Raw genomic sequence first — 19,051 nt, 5'->3', positions numbered from 1 at the left:
CCTCCTCATGGCATCCTAGCAGGAGCTAAACACCTGGCTGAGGTTTTAACATTGTTTTAAATTGGCTGAACTCCAGCTCCACTGCACACAGCACGCCACTTTACACACATGAACACACACATTCAAAGGGATATCTGCAATATTTAAGTGCACCGTAGTTATCCCCTTAACAGTAGGTATGTTGACACATGAAGCTACAAAAGGATACGCAGCAGGACGTCAGTGAATTGAAATGGAAATCTGCAAGAATAAGATGATTTTGGCATAAGTGGTACAAAGGTGTCAAGTAGCAATATGTAGCACTGAAACTGTAATTTGAGAAAATGCAGGCTCTGTATAATGCGTAGTCTATACACAGAGTTGAGGTCCTCAGCTGACCACTTAGCTGTTCTAATTTAGAAAAACCAAATGGTAGAAGAGATGTGATTAAAAGTTGAATAGAGCCTCAAGACTGATTACATTTCCAGAATTCTTTTTTATAGTAATACAACCTTAAATGTCTGCATGTAATCACATAATTTATCTCAGTGTGCTCAATGGCTTATCACTTTTAAAATTCATTATTAGCAAATTGGGATATTGTTCTGTTCATCAGCATATTGTAGGGAGTTTAGAAAAGTGTAAATTGTTTCAGAGGCTGCGAGAAGGTGAGAAGAAATGTTCAGTGCTGGGCTCCCTTGTTGGATTTGAACTTGTGACTCTGTGGTTCATAAATTGTACCATAATATCACAGTTATATTTTTAATGTGTGCCTGATAAATTATGTAGAACTATAAAAACCTACTTAAGCATAGTTAAACCTGTGGGCCATAGATATGAATGATCATCTAGTGTGGTTTCACAGCGTGTGTGTCAGATCTTACAAAGCTGTACTAAACCTGGGTTTCTGTCGGGTAACATCTTTTCATGTATTGTTACAAACTTTGAAATAACACTGTTATTGCTGAGGAATCTTTAAGTGCAAAGGCAACTGAAATATTTGCTCTGGCAGTTGTGAAGGCACATTTTCCTCTTGTGAAGTGGTTAGCGTACCTCTGACGTTAGGAGAAAGAAGAGGCACACTGTATCCACACCTGAGAGAAGTTCCTCGGTGGGTTCCATTCATTCTCAGGAAGCACTGACTGGATTAAGTGGAGGACTTGTGTGTCCTTGTCAGCAGTGAAGCACTTGGCTCCAAAAACGAGAGCTCACAAAATAAAACAGACACACTCCGGAAAACCTAATAGTTTGACTTTGTAAAGTGTACATTTATATCCCACTTGTGTTATTTTTTTCTTTCTTTTTGTGTCCCCCCCCAGTGGAATTGTGGTGCCCCAGACACCACCACCTCTGCAGAATATCAACAAACACATAATGTCATCTCATTCAAATTTTCCTATGAGGTGGTGAAAGGAGAAGAATATGGAACCTGGAGCTGATGGCAGATATAGATGTTGAAATGATTAAAAGGGCCCTGCACAGTATGTGCACAGCATTTTGATCAGTATATCTCGAAATTAAATTTCAGATGAAATGGAAAGACAAACAGGCAGATTTCAGAGTTTTCTGAAGAAGTTAGGATGCACTGTTCCACAATGCCTTAGTTTGCCCAAACATATGTGTAACTCGCTCTGCTATCTATACTCATTCAGTAGCTTTAGTTAGGTTTGCTAGATGTCCTTGTGGTCAGAATTCGCACAATCGTGCTCGGTTGGTTGAGTAGAGGCACAGCTAAAGTTCTCCACCAACCTGTGTTAGTTTCAGAAGTCGGAAAGACCCATTTAATGCCTAAATCTAGTCTGTTTGACTTGTGGCATGATGGGAAATGTATTCATTATTGGTCTTTAGAAGATTGTTTGAGGTAGATGCATGGTGTACTTTGATTTGAAGTTTCTTTTTCACTTAAAAAGTTACAATTTCATGTTGTGACCCTGCAAAATAACGCCAGTTATGAAGCTGAACATAAAACTTTCAAATGTTTATATAATCTGGTGATTTGGTTTCAGCCTTTAAGTTACTTTCTGGAAAACAGATTGTTTACTCCTGGAGGAAAAACAGGAAAGAGCAAAAAACCCTTTGAGATCCAGGAAACAGGAGACTTGATAAAAGCCTCAGAAAAAGTTACAGAAGCCTCGGAGTACATGACAAAGTTTGTCTCATAAACAATATTTAATAATTCCTTTTACTTGACCAATTTAATGATGATGTGATTACACTGTGACAATGAGATAAAACACAATGTTGCTTTGATACATTTTTTATTATTTCTATCGCTTCCTTTTGTTATTTTTAGTTTTATTTTCTCAGATCGTTGCTGCTCCTGGTCTCATTCAGCTCCTTTCATTGGTTTCGCTCTCTCTCTTCTAGGTTTTTCTAGTTAACTTTTATTGATCGTTGTGCTTGAGACTTGCTGCTTATCTCGCAGTGTCCGCCGCACTGCATGGATAACAAGACTGCTGTACGCACTCCAAGTATTAGACTGACTTCCACATCCCTCCACACATGGGTTATGAGAATATGTGTGTTTGGGTAAATATAATCAATATTCTGTACACAGACTGCTGGTACTGACAACATCTACTCAATCTTCAGTCAGACTGCCATGAGAGAACAGAATGGATTTTTCTTCTTTTTCTTTTTCGCTTGCTCTGCATTAGGGCTGCCACAAACGATTATTTTTTTATAGTCGACTAGTCACCAATTATTTTTGTGATTAGTCGACTAATCAGATCATGTATCCATTGGACGTAAAACGTACAGCTTATTGCACCAGCATGCATCTGCTCTTATATAACTATCATTAGCTTATAGCTTTAAGTGTTTAAGGTATGTGCTAACTAAAAATAAAGACAAGATGATAGTTTATTAAATTTTAATGAAATTTGCAGATTGTTCCGGTGAAGTTTAATAAACTCCTTGCTATCTAAAATATAACGGGACACCAGAGTATATTCTCTAGCATCTCATGCTTCTGATAATCAGTTGTCTGCTTGACGTTTATTCAGCTGTGTAAAAACTATAACTTTAATCAAAGCCAAACCGATTTACTCAGGAACAAATAAAATACTAAAAAAAAGCCAAACAATAACATTTTTAAGTTATCTTAGTGACTTATATATCATGTTTAACCTGAGTAGCGAAAGACGGCGGTGGGTTTGAAAACGATTTGCCGGAAGTCCGGTGTTCTCACGGGCTCTAGTGAGCCTTGCTAGTGGGTAACAGACGTCTCCGAAAACGTTGGAGCACTTTTGAAAGTATGTGGTGTCTTGATAAATTGAGCAGATATGAGGTTTACGCAGTTACATTCTCGCCTGAAAATATGTTAAACGTTTATTTTGTGACCCAGAAAGAATAATAAGAGTAATATTAAAACTAACTAGCTGCCGCCCTTGTTGGAAACTGAGCTGGGCCGCGCTATGAATTCTGGGACAGAGCTACTTCTTCTTCTTCGGGGTTTAACGGCAGCTGGCATCCTTGTACATGCAGTGCTGCCACCTTCTGTTTCAGTCCGTTATTACACTCTTAAATTCTACTACTTATTCCTGCGTCTTTTGTGATCTTACAAAGCTTCAAATGACGCGTCGACTATTAAATCAGTCGTCGACGATTTTGATAGTCGACGTAATCGTGACTAGTCGACTAATCGTGGCAGCCCTACTAGTAGTGCTTAACTACTTTATCGCTTGTCTTTGTGGAAGTAGATTCCAACCATACTCTTACTTCTAATTAGACAATGATACCTTTTATTAAGCATCTCTGCCACCTGTGTACCTCTGTCAAACATGAGAAAAGTTTGAGAAGTGTGCAGAGGGTGTCCTCAGCTGGAGGGTGTAGAGTCTGAAGGTGGATCCGTAGGTACCGCGAGTAGGGTGAAATATTGGAGGTGGAGCTGAAGAATCCATTTGGTTCATGCTAAAAATGTGATTTGTTAAGTGGAATTTTCTAATGTGAGTTTAAATCATAGTTTTCTTCGATTAAATGGACATGACCATGTTGAATGCATACACTCCTAATAGAATGCAAAGAAAAAATGATGAATGGTAAATGGACTAGTTCTTATGTAGCGCTTTACACAACCTGCTTCATTCACACAAGGACATTTTTCTACGCTTAAGTGCTTTCTGTCTAACATTCACACATATTCACACTCCGATGGATGCATCGGAGAGTAACTTGGGGTTAGTATTTTGCCCAAGGATATTTGCCATCCATATTGGAGCAGCCAGGGATCAGCCTTTCCATTAGTAGATGACCTGCTCTGCCTCCTTAGCTACAGCCACCCTGAACCAAGTGCTCCTTAAATTACCCACTGACAATGTGTCTGCATGTGCCAATCACAGCTGTTCCCTGCACCACACAGCTGGAAGTTTCCTGAATCCACTTGAGTGCAGTGACATGTTACAGATAACAGACCACTGAAACAAAATTCAAATGTTTGGCACAGCAGAAGCTTGAGTACCTGGAGAGAACCCACACAGATACCACACAATAAGGCTCCGGCCAAAATCGGCAAATAATAAAAAAATAATAGTGATAAATTACGTTGACAATATTCAAATTATCAAATGTGGTTGAAGTATGAGAATTAGTCACACAAACGGCCATAAAATGCAGTAACTAAAAATGAGCTGAAAATACTTTGAAAATTAATATTCGTGAGTAAATGTATTTACTATTTTGCCCCTACCAAGTGCTGTAAACAGAGAAATATATATCAGTTGAATACGATGTGTTCGAGCCTCTGAGTTTACTCTGTTACTTCTCTTACTTTGACTCTGGCTGTGTGGATGGGGTTCTGATGTTAGTGAGAATGATCTGATTGCTGTGTTGGTAATGTTTAACTGATAAGAATCTAACCATCCAATATCCAAATTTGGGTGATGGCTGAATATCCTCTGTCTGTGCTGCATAAAGTATACTCAGTCATTTGACTCGGGTTGGCAGGACCCCTGCTGTTCCTCTCAGTATGCTGTACAGGTAAAGGCAAGCAAGACCAAAAATACACTCAGAAAATAAAACACATTTCTCTGTTTTCAACATTTTATTAAATCAAACACCTCCTTATATGGATGTTATTGCACAACATGTTTGCAAATGGAAGAAGCTAGCTTTTTCTCCTCTCCTGTAAAGCTGGGACCTCTTGTCTGTCTTCACTCTTCTAGACATTTTTCTCCTGCATTTTATTTGCTCATCTTCACTCCTGAGTGAGATGCCACGAGCTGCATAGCTTTATCTATTAACTGAAAGGTTTCCATGTGTTGGAAATTTATAAGCAAAAACTACACTTTGTATTGGTGCTCATTTGTGTAACATATATATATAACCAAGCATCGCGTTGATGCAGGCTCCAATGTCTGTGATTGGCATGTTTGGTATTTTGTTTTACTTCTAAGTGCTTGCAGTAACCTCTTTTTTTGCTGTCATATGTGACATCAACTGGAACAGAATGGATCAGCTTAAAGAGAGCAACCCTAGCCCCAAATTGCTCACAAGTAAAAACTGTGTCAGTCACTTGTGTATTCTGTATTTTAGGCTCTACATAGATTCAGTACATAAATATAAATTAAGCTTTGGTTTGATTTTTTTTTTTATATTCATTTGATTTTGAAGTGGATGACTTGTCTAGAAAGCTGGCAGGCCACACTGGAAAGCCTGGAAAAATAGCATATAAAATTCAGCAACCTGTATAGTTTTGGGCACAAGTTTACTTTCATGATGGACATGAGTGTCATTGTAATTTGGGGGTTTAAATAATTTTTTTAACTGTTATTTTTCCATGTTGGCCTGAATGTACAGTACTACACCTTTGCTAAAAATTTTAAACAAGAAGAATTGTGTGCATAGATCTGAATTTATTTTGGATCTTCTCTAATCCCACTCATTATCAAAATGATACGTTCAGGCTTAAATATACACACACCCCACACTAATATTTGGTTGAGTTGGACCTCAACCAGACACTTTTGGTAGCCATCAACAAGCTTCTGGCATAATTCTGGTTGGATGTTTGATCTTGGCAGAATTGGTAGAGTTCACCTAAACTGGTTGGTTTCCTGGGACAGACCCAGCATTTAAGTGCAGTCCAAAAATGTTCAATAAGGTTGAGTCTAGTCTGATTTGTATACAGAGTAACTGCTTGTTGTTTTCTCTTACTCTCAAATAAAAAGTAGAGTTTGGTTCTGAAGTGCTGGTAGTACTACTGCTGGACTTCTGTTGGACTTCTCTTTCCTTATGCCAACTGTAAAAATGATTGATGCAGGCATTGTCACTTTCTCTACTCTCTCTCCGTCAGGATATCGACTCATTGGTGGAAGATAGCGGATGAGCCTAATAAAATATTAAAACGCAGAGACCTGTGTCTGTGTTTGGCCTTACAGCGCAGTGACATGAGCTATTGAACGCAGGCTTTTATCGTCGCTATGGAAGAATGCAAGCGTCACAGCATTGATTGGGAGCTTTTTTTCTCTCCCCTGTCCATTTTTATGAAAGCTGCAGTTAGGTACTTTTGGAAAAGGTCCTATCATGTCTCATGGTTTGCCTCCTTTTAAACAGTGCAGTGCAGCGGTAGCCATTCCCCGCATAGGGAACCAGACTTGCTTCTTAGACACATCCCAGCAGAAACACTAAGTAGCAGTGTGTGTGTGTGTGTGTGTGTGCGTGTGTGTGTGTGTGTGTGCGTGTGTTTGTGTGCGCAGAGCGCAGTGAGTGAATGGAACAGCTTCGGGATTCTGGCCAAAAATGAGCCTGGCATCCTGGAAACCTCATCCTCCTTATGAATAATAAAACAAGCATCGTAAAAAAAAAAAAACCTCAGCCCTCACTCACGTTCTGCCAGCCTGCCTGGCTGACTGCACTGACTGCTACCCCATTACATATTTATTATATGATCTTTTTCTGTGTGTCTGTTGTTTGCTAGAGGGCAGGTGATGCCACCGTGCCACTGTCAAGGCCACAGTTAGGCTGGAGTGCTGAGATACAACTATTGGAGGCCTGGAGGATTTGAATCAATCATTGTGTGTGTGTGTGTGTGTGTGTGTGTGTGTGTGTTTAATTTGTGCCTCTTGTTGTCTGCACACATGATTAGGTTCTGCAGGTGCAAGGATGAAATGAAATCTGCTGGTTTAAGATAAAAACAAACAAATAAGGCAGATGACCCTCATTTGATTTCAGTTTTTGGGTCTGTTTCAGCTGAAATTTTCCACTAATGCCTGAGGTTTTATATTTTTGTTTTGCTAAATCCACATTCAGTGCATTTTCAGGCTTTCACATTCTTTCTCAGACAAAGAGAGAAAACTACAATGGATACCATTCACCATATTCAGCTGACTTGACCTTTGAGAGCAAAGATGACGGAGTAGTGGAGAATAATGGTGGGTGTGTGTTTATAGAAAAGAGAGGATCACCCTGTTTGTCCTTTTGCAGATTTCTGCAGTGTTTGATAAATTGCGTGGCTAATGCGCACAGACGATAAAATGTCAGACTTACTGTTCAAATGTCAGGCCACATGAGGGGACCATCACCCATTAAACAGTGATATAAAAATGTATTAAATTTCTGGTGATTAGATTGTTAGGATAACTTTTGAAATATGTCAGATATTGAGGATGATTCCATCCATCATCTTCCCAGTGACCTAGCTATGAAAGGGCTACACCCTTGAGAGTTCCCCAGTCCATCGCAGTTCTTTAATATGCATCGATCTATTGTAATAGTGTTTTCCTCTAACAGCTTGTGTCTCTGTTAACTCTGCTGTAGTCTGGGTGAAAAAACATTTTACCTCTTCTTCTTTTCATCTGTCAGCAGCAAATATTGTTGTAATGTTTGATTCATGTAAGCTGATGTATTCTTTCATTCAGCAGCAGTTGGTAATGCAGTAAAAAAGACTCACTCGCTGTGTTTGTTGCAATGTACATCCAAGCCAGGTATCACAGTTCACAAACAATTTCCACGTCTCTTAGAGGTGCCCCAGCTACAGCATTGCCGTTTAACATGAGGCTCATCCATCTATCAGAAGTAAAGATCGAGTACTGCTGGAGGTGCCTTTTACGAAGCAGTCAGCAGTTTTTTGAGTTCTGGGATATGATTAAATTTTCTTGACCCAAAAACTCTGCTCTTATATTCATAATTTATTCTTCTCTGTGTATCACAGCCTATAGCTGAATGTAACACTTTAGATGGACTAAGAGAAGATGTGCTCTGAAAATGTATACATCACTGCATAATATATGTGTAGGTGAGCAAAGTAGTTCCTCTGTGATGCATTGCTGTGGCTTGCTCCAGTGCTTCTATAATGAAGATGGCCACACAGGTTTGTCCGTCTTTCTAGTCTGCCAGAGGTATTTCTCCTTTACTTCACCCTTCGTTTGACAGCCTCGCTATGATAATTGTTGGTTTTCCTTGCTATCAGACAAATTTCATCTGTAGTTGTGCTCAGAGCATGCGTTGAGATCCACACGTGGGCTGTTGTCAGTGTGTGCATGCGTGTGTGACTGCATCTATCTCTTTGTTGCGACGTACTATTAAAGTTCTCCTCAGGGCTTCGCTGTGTACGACCCATCTTGATGTCAAACAGCGCCTCTTGTATTTTGTTCTAGTTTTGTGCCCTTGAGCATTCTCTGGGTGTGGGTGTGAGGTAGGTGGCTTATGGTGGGGTGGGAGGTGGGGGGTCTCAGGGCAGGTGGTACACCTCGGGGTATGGCACTGCACGTCTTCTATAATTTGGAAGTAAGGCCCACATGGCTGAAATATGTTATTGTTCATTCATTCTGTTTCACTTCTCCTACGTGCTGGAGTCCAAGACACACAAAACACATCTGACCTTTCTACAAAATACAGGGAAGATGTGCACAGGTAGCATAATTGCAGTGCACTGCAGTTGCTTTAAAATACAAAATACCTTTCCATCAGCAGTTGCCTGCAGACACACAAGAGATTTTTTTTCCTATTTTTCCTGGTTAACAGGCCCAGCAAAGCTAAGGGGGCTAATGGGTCAGGCACAGTTAAGCTCATGTCATTACCAGTCTGCATTTTCAGTTTCTCCTGTCTTGGCTGTCATTCGAGTCACTCATGTGCTTTTTTACACATTTATGACAGCGCCTACAAATATAAATTTCTTCTAAATTGTAAATAAATGGTAAAAACTGTCAAAGCTAAAACACAATGTAAAAGAGAAGAATTTGGGAAATCATATTTAACATGTTGAAACTCTGGGATGTTGCACCAGAAGTTGATTGCTGGATATTTTTCAGCTTTCTAGAGCCTATAGCATTGCTCAGAGAAGCACCTGCATTTTAAGATTTTATAGTTAAAAGCACCTCTCTATACTAAATCAGAGACACTTTGCAAGTATTTACAAGAGCCCACCGATGCACCGTTCCCTGCAGAAATCGCTCAGCTTCGGGCTTTCATAATCTCCTATCTGTCATCCATCAAGCAAAAAGGGCCATCTTCCAAACCCCACAACCACACCCCACTCCTGAGCAGGGAGGCTCTCATTAATTGTGACAGGTGAGCATCTCCCAAAGGGATGGGACCAGTCATGCCGGAGGAGTGGATGGGGATTGTGATGGAGATTATGTAGAAATGAACACAGGGAGGAGCCCCTATGTATGATCCTGCATCAGTAACAAAATAAACTCTCCCTGGTGGGGGGCTATTAAGGAGTCCAGTGGTTTAGGCAGGGAGGAGGGGGCACATGCCTTCCATTCATTCGAATCATGTGGTGTATCCATGCCACATGACTGAGGTTAAGTGTGCCAAAATACCCATATCTTCTTCACTATTTCATATAGTCAGTAAAAAAATAAATATGAGTTAATATAATTTGGAGTGGGCCAACACAGCACAGTTTGGTCTTTGTCACCTGGTTGTAGTACAAGATTATTTAAGCGTTATATTTTATCAGATAAAAGCTAGGTTTCTGATAATGGGGACAGGCAAACTCAAATGCAGGTCAGGGGAGAAAAACGATCCCAGCTGTCTTGTTCTTAGCTACCGTCACATTATGCAGCCTACAGTATGTGACACACATACATGTACACATAGATGATAGAATGTGAATGAAAATGTGTGGGAGTGTATTCATTAATATTATAGTTTAAATAGGATTATTTATTAAATCTGGGATAAAGATTATGTCTCCGCTGTTAAATGAGTAAGTGAATCTATGGGTATATCTATGGGTATGTCTATGCATGAAGGTGAATCTTTGCATTTATGCCTATAGATATACACAAGTAAGGTATAACATTATGAGCACTGACAGGTGAAGTGAATAGCACAGATTATCTTTTTATCATGGCACCTGGGATATATTAGAGAGCAAGTGAACGTTTAGTACTCAGAGTTGATGTGTTTGAAGTAGGAAAAATGGACAACCATAAGCCTTTGAGGTCCAAATCATGATAGCTAGATGACTGGGTCAGAGCATCTCTTGTCAGGTTTTCCCGGTCTGCAGCGTTCAGTATCTATCAAAAGTGATTCAAGGAAGGAATAGTGGTGAACCATCGACACTGGTCGCTGGTTCCTTGGCTCACTAATGCATGTGGGGAGTGAAGGCTCCGATCCAACAGACAAACTACTGTAGTTCAAATTGCCCCAAAAGTCGATGCTGGTTCTGATAGAAGTGCATCACAGTTTGTGTATTGGGCTGCATAGCTACAGACCAGTCAGATTGACCATGCTGACCTCTGTCCACACTGAATGCAGCAACAATGGGCACATGAGCGTCAGACGGAGCAATGGTGTGTCACTTACTTGGAGGAACACCATGCACCAGGATGCAGTATGAGAAGAAGGCAAGCTGGCAGAGGCAGGTGTGATGCTTTGGGAAGTGCTCCGCTGGGAAACCTTGCATCCTGCTATCCATAAGGATGTTACTTTGACATGTACCACCTACCTAAGCATTTCTACAGAGGATCTACAACCTGGAAATATGGAAACAATATTCCCTGATGGCTTCTTTCAGCAGGATACTGCTTGAGAGTTTGACGTGTTGACTTGGGATTCAAACCCTCAGATCTCAGTCCTATTGATGAGCTGTGTGTTATGCTGGACAAAACAATACGATCCATGGAGGCAAACCTTAAAACTTACAGGACTTAAAGGATTTGTTGCTGACATCTTGGTGCCAGATACCACTGCACACATTCAGGGGTCTAGAAGAGTTTATCGCTCAACGGGTCAGGGGAGTTTCTGCAGGTGATATTAGGCAGGTGGTCGTAATGTTATACTTAATGCGTGTATAGAGACAACCAGTGGCAGAAGCTATTTTAAAAGCAACAGATTTTAAAAGCAATAGAACATAGCAGTAGTACAGGGTGGGCCATTTATATGGATACACCATAATAACATGGGAATGGTTGGTGATATTAAAGTCCTGTTTGTGGCACATTAGTATATGTGAGGGGGCAAACTCCTCAAGATGGGTGGTGACCATGGTGGCCATTTAGAAGTCGGCCATCTTGGATACAATTTTTGTTTTTTCAATAGGAAGAGGGCCATGTGACACATCAAACTTATTGGTAATGTCACAAGAAAAACAATGGTGTGCTTGGTTTCAACGTAACTTTATTCTTTCATGAGTTATTTACAAGGTTCTGACCACTTATAAAATGTGTTCAATGTGCTGCCCATTGTGTTGGTTTGTCAATGCAACCCTCTTCTCCAACTCTTCACACACTGATAGAAACACTGCAGGAGAAATGCCAGCACAGGCATCCAGTATTCGTAGTTTCAGGTGCTGCACATCTCGTATCTTCACACCATAGACAATTGCCTTCAGATGACCCTAAAGATAAAAGTCTAAGGGGGTCAGATCGGGAGACCTTGGGGGCCATTCAACTGGCTCTCGATGACCAATCCACTTTCCAGGAAACTGTTCATCTAGGAATGCTCGGACCTGGCACCCATAATGTGGTGGTGCACCATCTTGCTGGAAAAACTCAGGGAACCTGCCAGCTTCAGTGCATAAAGAGGGAAACACATCATCATGTAGCACTTTTAAATATCCAGTGGCCTTGAGGTTTCCATTGATGAGGAATGGACCCACTATCGTTGTACCTAGGGCTGGGCGATATGACCCAAAATTCATATCTCGATATTTTTTAGCTGGATGGCGATATAAGATATATATCTCGATATATTTTTTTAAAGCCATAAAGTAAGAACAAAAAGAGAGTTCTTAGTCAAAGCTGTGTCCCACATGTCACACAGGCACTTTTATTAACATAGAGCAGATGTACATAAAATTTACTCAAAAATAAATTATGAGCATTTATTAAATAATAATGCTCCATAAATAAAAGAAAACAATGTTGTTTTTGTGCATAACAAAAAGCTCACAATTGTGCAGTCAAAATGTAAACTAAAAGACGCTGAGCACAATAACAAAGACAGATTTCACAGCTGCTCTGTTCCCAAGTTTTACTGCGTGACTGACAGCCTGGAGTTTGAAATCCGCTTCGCAACCACGTCTCTTAACAGGTGCCATTTATGGTCCTTATACACAGGGTAATATTACGTTGAAGCACAGTACGTATCACTCCGCGAGGCTCAGCCGTAATGCTCCGACAATCCATCAAGCGGTGCAGCTCCGTAGCTTACTAAAGTCGTACTAAAACATTTTTTGACAGATTGCTGAGCGCCGTGTTCCACATAAAATCGGTTCGCGGCCATCAAGCACAACCAGAATTCATACATAAGGCATGCTGTCAACTTTTGAGAAAATGAAAGGATTTTAGTCCGTGCAGCCCCTCTGGGCTGCATGGCGTTAGCGTGGTTAGCTCGTTAGCGTGGTTAGCTAGCTAACACGTTGACGCCGTCCAGCCCCACGCACGGGGCGATGCGCAGTAACTCGTTAACGGAGATTTGCCGTGTCTATCTTGTCGCTTCTTGCAGGTGAAGCGATGGGGGAGGAGGGGGAGTTGTGTTCAGTGAAGGAGAGGCGAGGCCGAGTAACGCTGCGTAAAGACGAAAGTGGACGAAAGAGAGGCAAACTTGCGGCTCCACAAGTATAATTATAACATAACATAGACTATATCGATATAAAGGATATTGTCACATCTTATATCTCGTATAAAAATATATCGATATTTTTTAAAAACTCGATATATCGCCCAGCTCTAGTTGTACCCCATATACCACACCAAACCATCACTTTTGTTGTTCCAACAGTCTTGGAGGGATCCATCCAATGTGGGTTAGTGTCAGACCAATAGTGGTGTTTTTGTTTGTTAACGTCACCATTCACATAAAAGTTTGCCTCATCACTGAACAAAATCTTCTGCGTGAACTGAGGGTCCTGTTCCAATTTTTTTTTTTTTGCCCATTCTGTAAATTCTCTGCACCGATCTGGGTCATCCTCATTGAGATGCTGCAGTAGCTGGAGATTGTAAGGGTGCCATTTGTGAGTAGCTAATATCCGCTGAAGGGATGTTCGACTAATGCCACTCTCCAGTGACATGCGGCGAGTGCTACGCTGTGGGCTCTTGCTGAATGAAGCTAGGACAGCCAGTCATGTTTCTTCATTAGTGACAGTTTTCTTGCGTCCACATTTTGGCAAATCCAACACTGAACCCGTTTCATGAAACTTAGCAAGCAGTTTGCTAACTGTAGCATGGGAGATGGGTGGTCTCGTAGGGTGTCTTGCATTGAAATCTGCTGCAATGACCTGGTTACTGCGTTCACCAGATATCAACACAATTTCGATCCGCTCCTCACGTGTTAACCTCTTCGACATGTCAATGGCTGTGAACAAAGAGAAACTTGTAAATAACTCATGAAAGAATAAAGTTACGTTGAAACCAAGCACACCATTGTTTTTCTTGTGACATAACCAATAAGTTTGATGTGTCACATGGCCCTCTTTCTATTGAAAAAACAAAAGTTGTATCCAAGATGGCCGACTTCTAAATCAGAATCAGAATCAGAATCAGAATACTTTATTCATCCCGAGGGAAATTAGGGGTTACAGCAGGCAGCATGCTAATGGCGCATGCGCACTCACAAAGGAACCTTCTGACCAACTTTACACAAACATCACATTGGGGAGACATGTCAGAAAGGTAGGCTGATAGGAAAAAACAACGAAAATACACTACATGAGGTAAGAGGAGGAGAAAAAAAAACTCCACTCATGGTCACCACCCACCTTGAGGAGTTTGCCCCCTCACATATACTAATGTGCCACAAACAGGACTTTAATATCACCAACCATTCCCATGTTATTATGGTGTATCCATATAAATGGCCCACCCTGTATATTACTGTGGTTTATGAATGCCAAAAAAGGCCAAATTAAGAGGAAAAAGGTTTTTACTTGCAAACATTGTGTTTTGTAATGTTTATGTGGCTTAAGGCACAAACACATTACACATTTGTGTTAATGCACATATTATTTTCCAGACTCCCTCAGTACATCTGAACAGAATATTGCTGCCATTACTTACTGCTGAGCACAAGTCCCCCCCACCAGTACTTACTCACGTGTGCCATCACAGCAGCAATGCAGAGCTGATCAGATCTTTGGCTCAGTGTTTTGCTGTGATTTTGCTGCAGGGCCAAAATGAGGAGATCAGAGACTGCAGATGACCTATCCACAGAGGAGAGGCGGTTTGAAGAAAAACAGGAGGTGGGGATGTCAGGGAGGGGAGCATCTGGAAACTGACAGACTAACAGATCGACACACAGCACCTTGGGTTAATTTTAGCCTGCAGTTAATGTTTTCTTTAGGGAAAAAGAAAATTTGCACCAGACAAGTCATTAAAGAATAAATTTTCATTTTTAGCAGCATTAATTTAGCCTTGCCGTCAACACGTTCTCTGGGTCGCTGCTGGGTGGAAATATTGATCTTAATCTACTGAGAGAGAGAGAGAGAGAGAGAGAGAGACAGAGGATGATTTCAAATTTCCATCCACTTACTGAAGAGGCTCTTACTCCAAAACTAGAAGTAATGCAGTGTTTTATGGCAAATCATTTCCATGTGAAAGGCGCTCTTAATAATGAAAAGCTCCTATACTGTAATGGAGTGTTGTTATCCTTGCTGCTCAGCTATCCTGCAACTGTTTTCCTAACACCACAAAAGAATAACAGTGGTCCTGTTTCCTCTACCCACTGGTTTGACTGTGGCAATTCCACACTGGTGACATGTCACCTCCACTGCAAACCACAGACTTTAATTTTTAACCTTCAGTCCCTGTGGCCTGTGTCTGCTTACTAAATGGAAAGATTTGGCTTACAAAAACTGGGGGCCACCTACATCGTGTGTACATACCATCAGCTCAAATCACAGACCCATGGAGGCTGTTTTTAATTACCTGTTTGATGAGACGGCATGGAAAGTGTTAGAGCGGGCATTTCCCAGTGTTCACTTTGCCAGCCCGGAGATGGAGAGGGAGATATGGGAGACACGTGAGTCCCTCTGGGATGTTGTGGGGGCACAAGTAGGAGGTATTGTTTATGTAGAGTAAAACAGTGCTCTGCTTTGTACTTGCATAATTATTGCTCATCTGGTTTTAAACTGGAACTGAGGTGAAACGTATTCTTGGCAGTTGGTGTATGCTGTGTTTGAGTACAGACCGTCTTTAAGTAGCCTTTTTTCAGTGAATACCATTTGATTTCTTTCTTTCTCTTTTTGGTCTATTATCTCAACTACTGTTATATGGATTCATCAGTAAAATAGTTCAACATCTGGTGCTTTGTGATTGAGAGAGATGTTTTTAACCACTAGAAAAAGTTGAGAGATGTTGCTAGCTTTTCAGAAATTAACTCACTAATTGAGCTGGGTCAGTCTAAGCAGAGAGGCCCAGACTTCTTTCATCCCAGCCACCTCTTCCAGTTCATCCAGGGGGACACCAAGTTGTTCCTAAACCAGGCAAGAGATGTAGTGATCTCTCCAGTCCTGAGTCTGCTGGCCGCCTTCTATTAGGACATGCCGAAACACCTTGCCTAGGAGGTGTCAGGAGGCATCCTAATCAAATGCTTTAACCACCTAAATTGGCTTCTCCTGATTCTATTCTTAAATCTAAAACTCCTACGATGCCTAAAAAAAAAAAATAGCAGTGCATATGCGTGCACGTTCCATGCCCTAATTCTGATTCTGCGGGAGAACAGTGATATCAAACTAAGGTTTGTCAGGTTTATTTGAAACGCCTGAGAACAGCTATAAATAGAAGCTGGGTTTTCCTCAACAAAGCATCGTCTTTCTGGAGCAAATCTGTAATAATAGTGTTCAGATTAATGTTTTGTTACCACAACAATTGTGTTTTTGTTGATTCTGGTCCAATAATTTCAGTTGAATGTTTGCCAGTGGTCAGTAAATGGATATTTTGTGCTTCTCTGCTTTGGTATTATAGTGGCCCACATCTGTGCTATAATGCTTCTGGTTCGTGTTAGTGTGTCTGTGTGTTTTTGTCTGTGCATGAAACTTGAAAGGAAATGTACAGATTTATGTGGGTACATATGAGCATTTTGAAAAGAGAAATCGCTGTTTTATGCGATAAAAATAGAAAACTGTCTCCATATGCATTCAGATCCATGAAGACATACACACATGCCACCCAGATGCTGAATGCTCCTCTGTGCGATGCGCTGGAATGCGAGACAGGTTCTTTTCATACCTGGAGGAAAACTACAAAGGCTTCCTCTTGCAGCTGGAACAGAGGTCTCTGCACATCTCCAGCAGAGCACCGTGAGTCAACGGAGCCAATTTATAGCCCGCAACACTGCTGTCAGCCTACTCATGTAAATTTACATGAGTCCTACACTACTGTTTTCTGTGAAGAAACATTAGTTATGTATGTTACATTTACTGCATTACTAGGCATACTGCAGCACAGTTAGTAAATTGCTTAAGAGGCCCCGTCAATCTCCAGTGGTGAAAAAAGTATGTTATATATATAATCTAAATAGCAACTAAGGTTGAGAGGTGTTAAGCGATTAAGTTGCACTTTGTAAGGAAGTGCTAACAAAGAACACAACAGAGCACTCTCACCAAGTTTAAAAAAAAAACAAAAAAAAAAAACCAATGTGGAAGAATACCAACATGAGTCTTTTATAGTGGTCAGTGATGTAATCTAATGTAATTGGTGGACATACCTATATTAAGTTAAACAACTAAGCCTCAATAACATAGGCCTAGAGACCAGTCGACTCCCCTGAGCAACCTCTGGTTGAGAGGGGAAAGAAATTGTATTCCCAGACCGGTTGATAGGTGGTTGCAAAGTCTTGCCAGGTGAAATTGGTTGCAAAGTGGGTGCCGCACCAACAACCTTCTTCTGATTACTTTGGTTGCTTGTAGAGTGCTGCAGTTGTGCCTTACCACTGCAACCAACACGTAAGGCTCAGCTTTTATTTTTACTGTTTCCAGTTTGTGTTTTGTTACATCTTGGAGAGTAAATAGCAAGTGTCTGCAGTCAAGTCAGCATCTTCCATCCAAATTAATGCCGACTGTGGCAACCGGCTAAGGACTGCTGAGGCACCATATACCTCTTCACGACCCCTTGCCAGCCAGTTGTGGAATGCACACTTCTATCCTAGTGATGTTGGTGACCAGGGGGTTGCCAGACAATCCCTAAGCCTGAGTGAATCAAGTTCACAGTGACTGACAGCAACCACTCTCATCTGGTTTTGGGTATTTTTTCCCCCTATGACCAGTAGTTGCCAAATGATTGTTGACGGGTCTCCAATCTTTCAGGACTGAGGTCTAAAACTGTAAATCATAACCTTTTCCTCTTATTTAATGTTTTTTTTTTGTTGTTTTTTTTTTTACTGCTAGTTGTGCTTTTTGCCTTTAGTTCTCCTCAGTCTAGGTTAAATAGCTCAGCTATCTGACCTCCACTCTGGACTGTGGCATTTCACAAATAGCAAAGTCATTTACTGACATACACCATGAAAATCTCTAAATGGATGAAAATGTAAGTGGAGCCAATTTTAACATCTTGCTTTGCTGCTTGATTAGCTTTATCTATAAAATAACAAATTACTGAATCATTTAAGCACTGTTATTCTCCAAGTGCAAACATTTTGCTACCTATTAATATTGGCAACTGTGTCAGAAATCTTCCATCTCCTGCCAGCTCACAGAGAGCTCAGCCAGCATAAATGTACAGTGTATGAGATCCATGACAATGTTTAACACAAGCAGAGATTCATTAACATGTCTTTCTGTTTTCTTTTGTATGTGCTGTGCATTTTAATTATTTTGGTGTTCGGAGGATTTCAGCTCTGTGAGTGTTCTCTGATGGCAATGTAGCATGATCTGGAGCTATTCACACCTAAGCCATCTGTGTATGCATAAATGTATATATGCATTTATTTAGCCACACACACACACACACACACACACACACACACACACACACACACACACACACACACACACACACACACACACACACACACACACACACACCATCCCTGTCATTGTGATACAGCTGAGCCCAACAGCTGGTGTCTGTATCCTGGGGTGTGTTTGTATGTTATGAGTGGTGAGGGATGGGGTTGTGGGGGTTGTTGGCAGGCTAACTGGCTAGTGATGGTAAGGCAGCAGCAGTCTGAATTAAAAGATCAAGGCTGGTGTCAGACAAACATTGGATTATTGCTATAATCTCACTCTTGTTGGCATTAGCCTGAAACTGAGACCCAGAACTTTCTTTTTCCTGTTTTTTGCAAACCTGCTGAGATGACCACAGAAATGAACCAAACCTGGTGAAGACCTCTGGCCTCTCGTTCTGTAATGAGACTCATAATTGAGTCCATGGCCATAACTTTGCCCATAAATGCCAATCATTGTGCCCCAGGGGTGGATGCACCAGGATGTGGGAGATGAGCACCGCTGTGCGTTGCATAATATGTTCATACATTTTAGATGGCTGCTTTGCCATTTACTCTGATATAGAGATAATGAGGTGTAAAGCTCAGACCATGTGTCGCTGATATCTGTGTTCTTTGACAATACTGTGTTTGTGACAAGTGATATTGCATTTTAACTGTGGATTTATACAATGGAATATAAATCACATGCAAATGAAAAAGCTTAATAGACATTTGCTTAGCAAAGATATTGACACTAAAA

At 40.9% G+C, this 19,051-nt stretch overlaps 1 protein-coding gene across 1 annotated transcript in view; it reads left to right on the top strand.

Moving 5' to 3' along the window:
- nav2a (neuron navigator 2a) overlaps positions 1-19,051 on the top strand; it is a 222,445-nt gene that overhangs the window by 37,352 nt on the left and 166,042 nt on the right. The gene's annotated exons all lie outside the window — the stretch shown is intronic.

The sequence above is a fragment of the Mchenga conophoros genome, linkage group LG1, assembly GCF_057382185.1.
Source record: "Mchenga conophoros isolate Kocher_MC1m ecotype Shallow Benthic linkage group LG1, M_conophoros_male_GT1.1, whole genome shotgun sequence".
Lineage (NCBI taxonomy): Eukaryota > Metazoa > Chordata > Actinopteri > Cichliformes > Cichlidae > Mchenga > Mchenga conophoros.
Note: the sequence above shows the minus strand (reverse complement) of the source record. Positions and strands in the feature narration are given on the sequence as shown.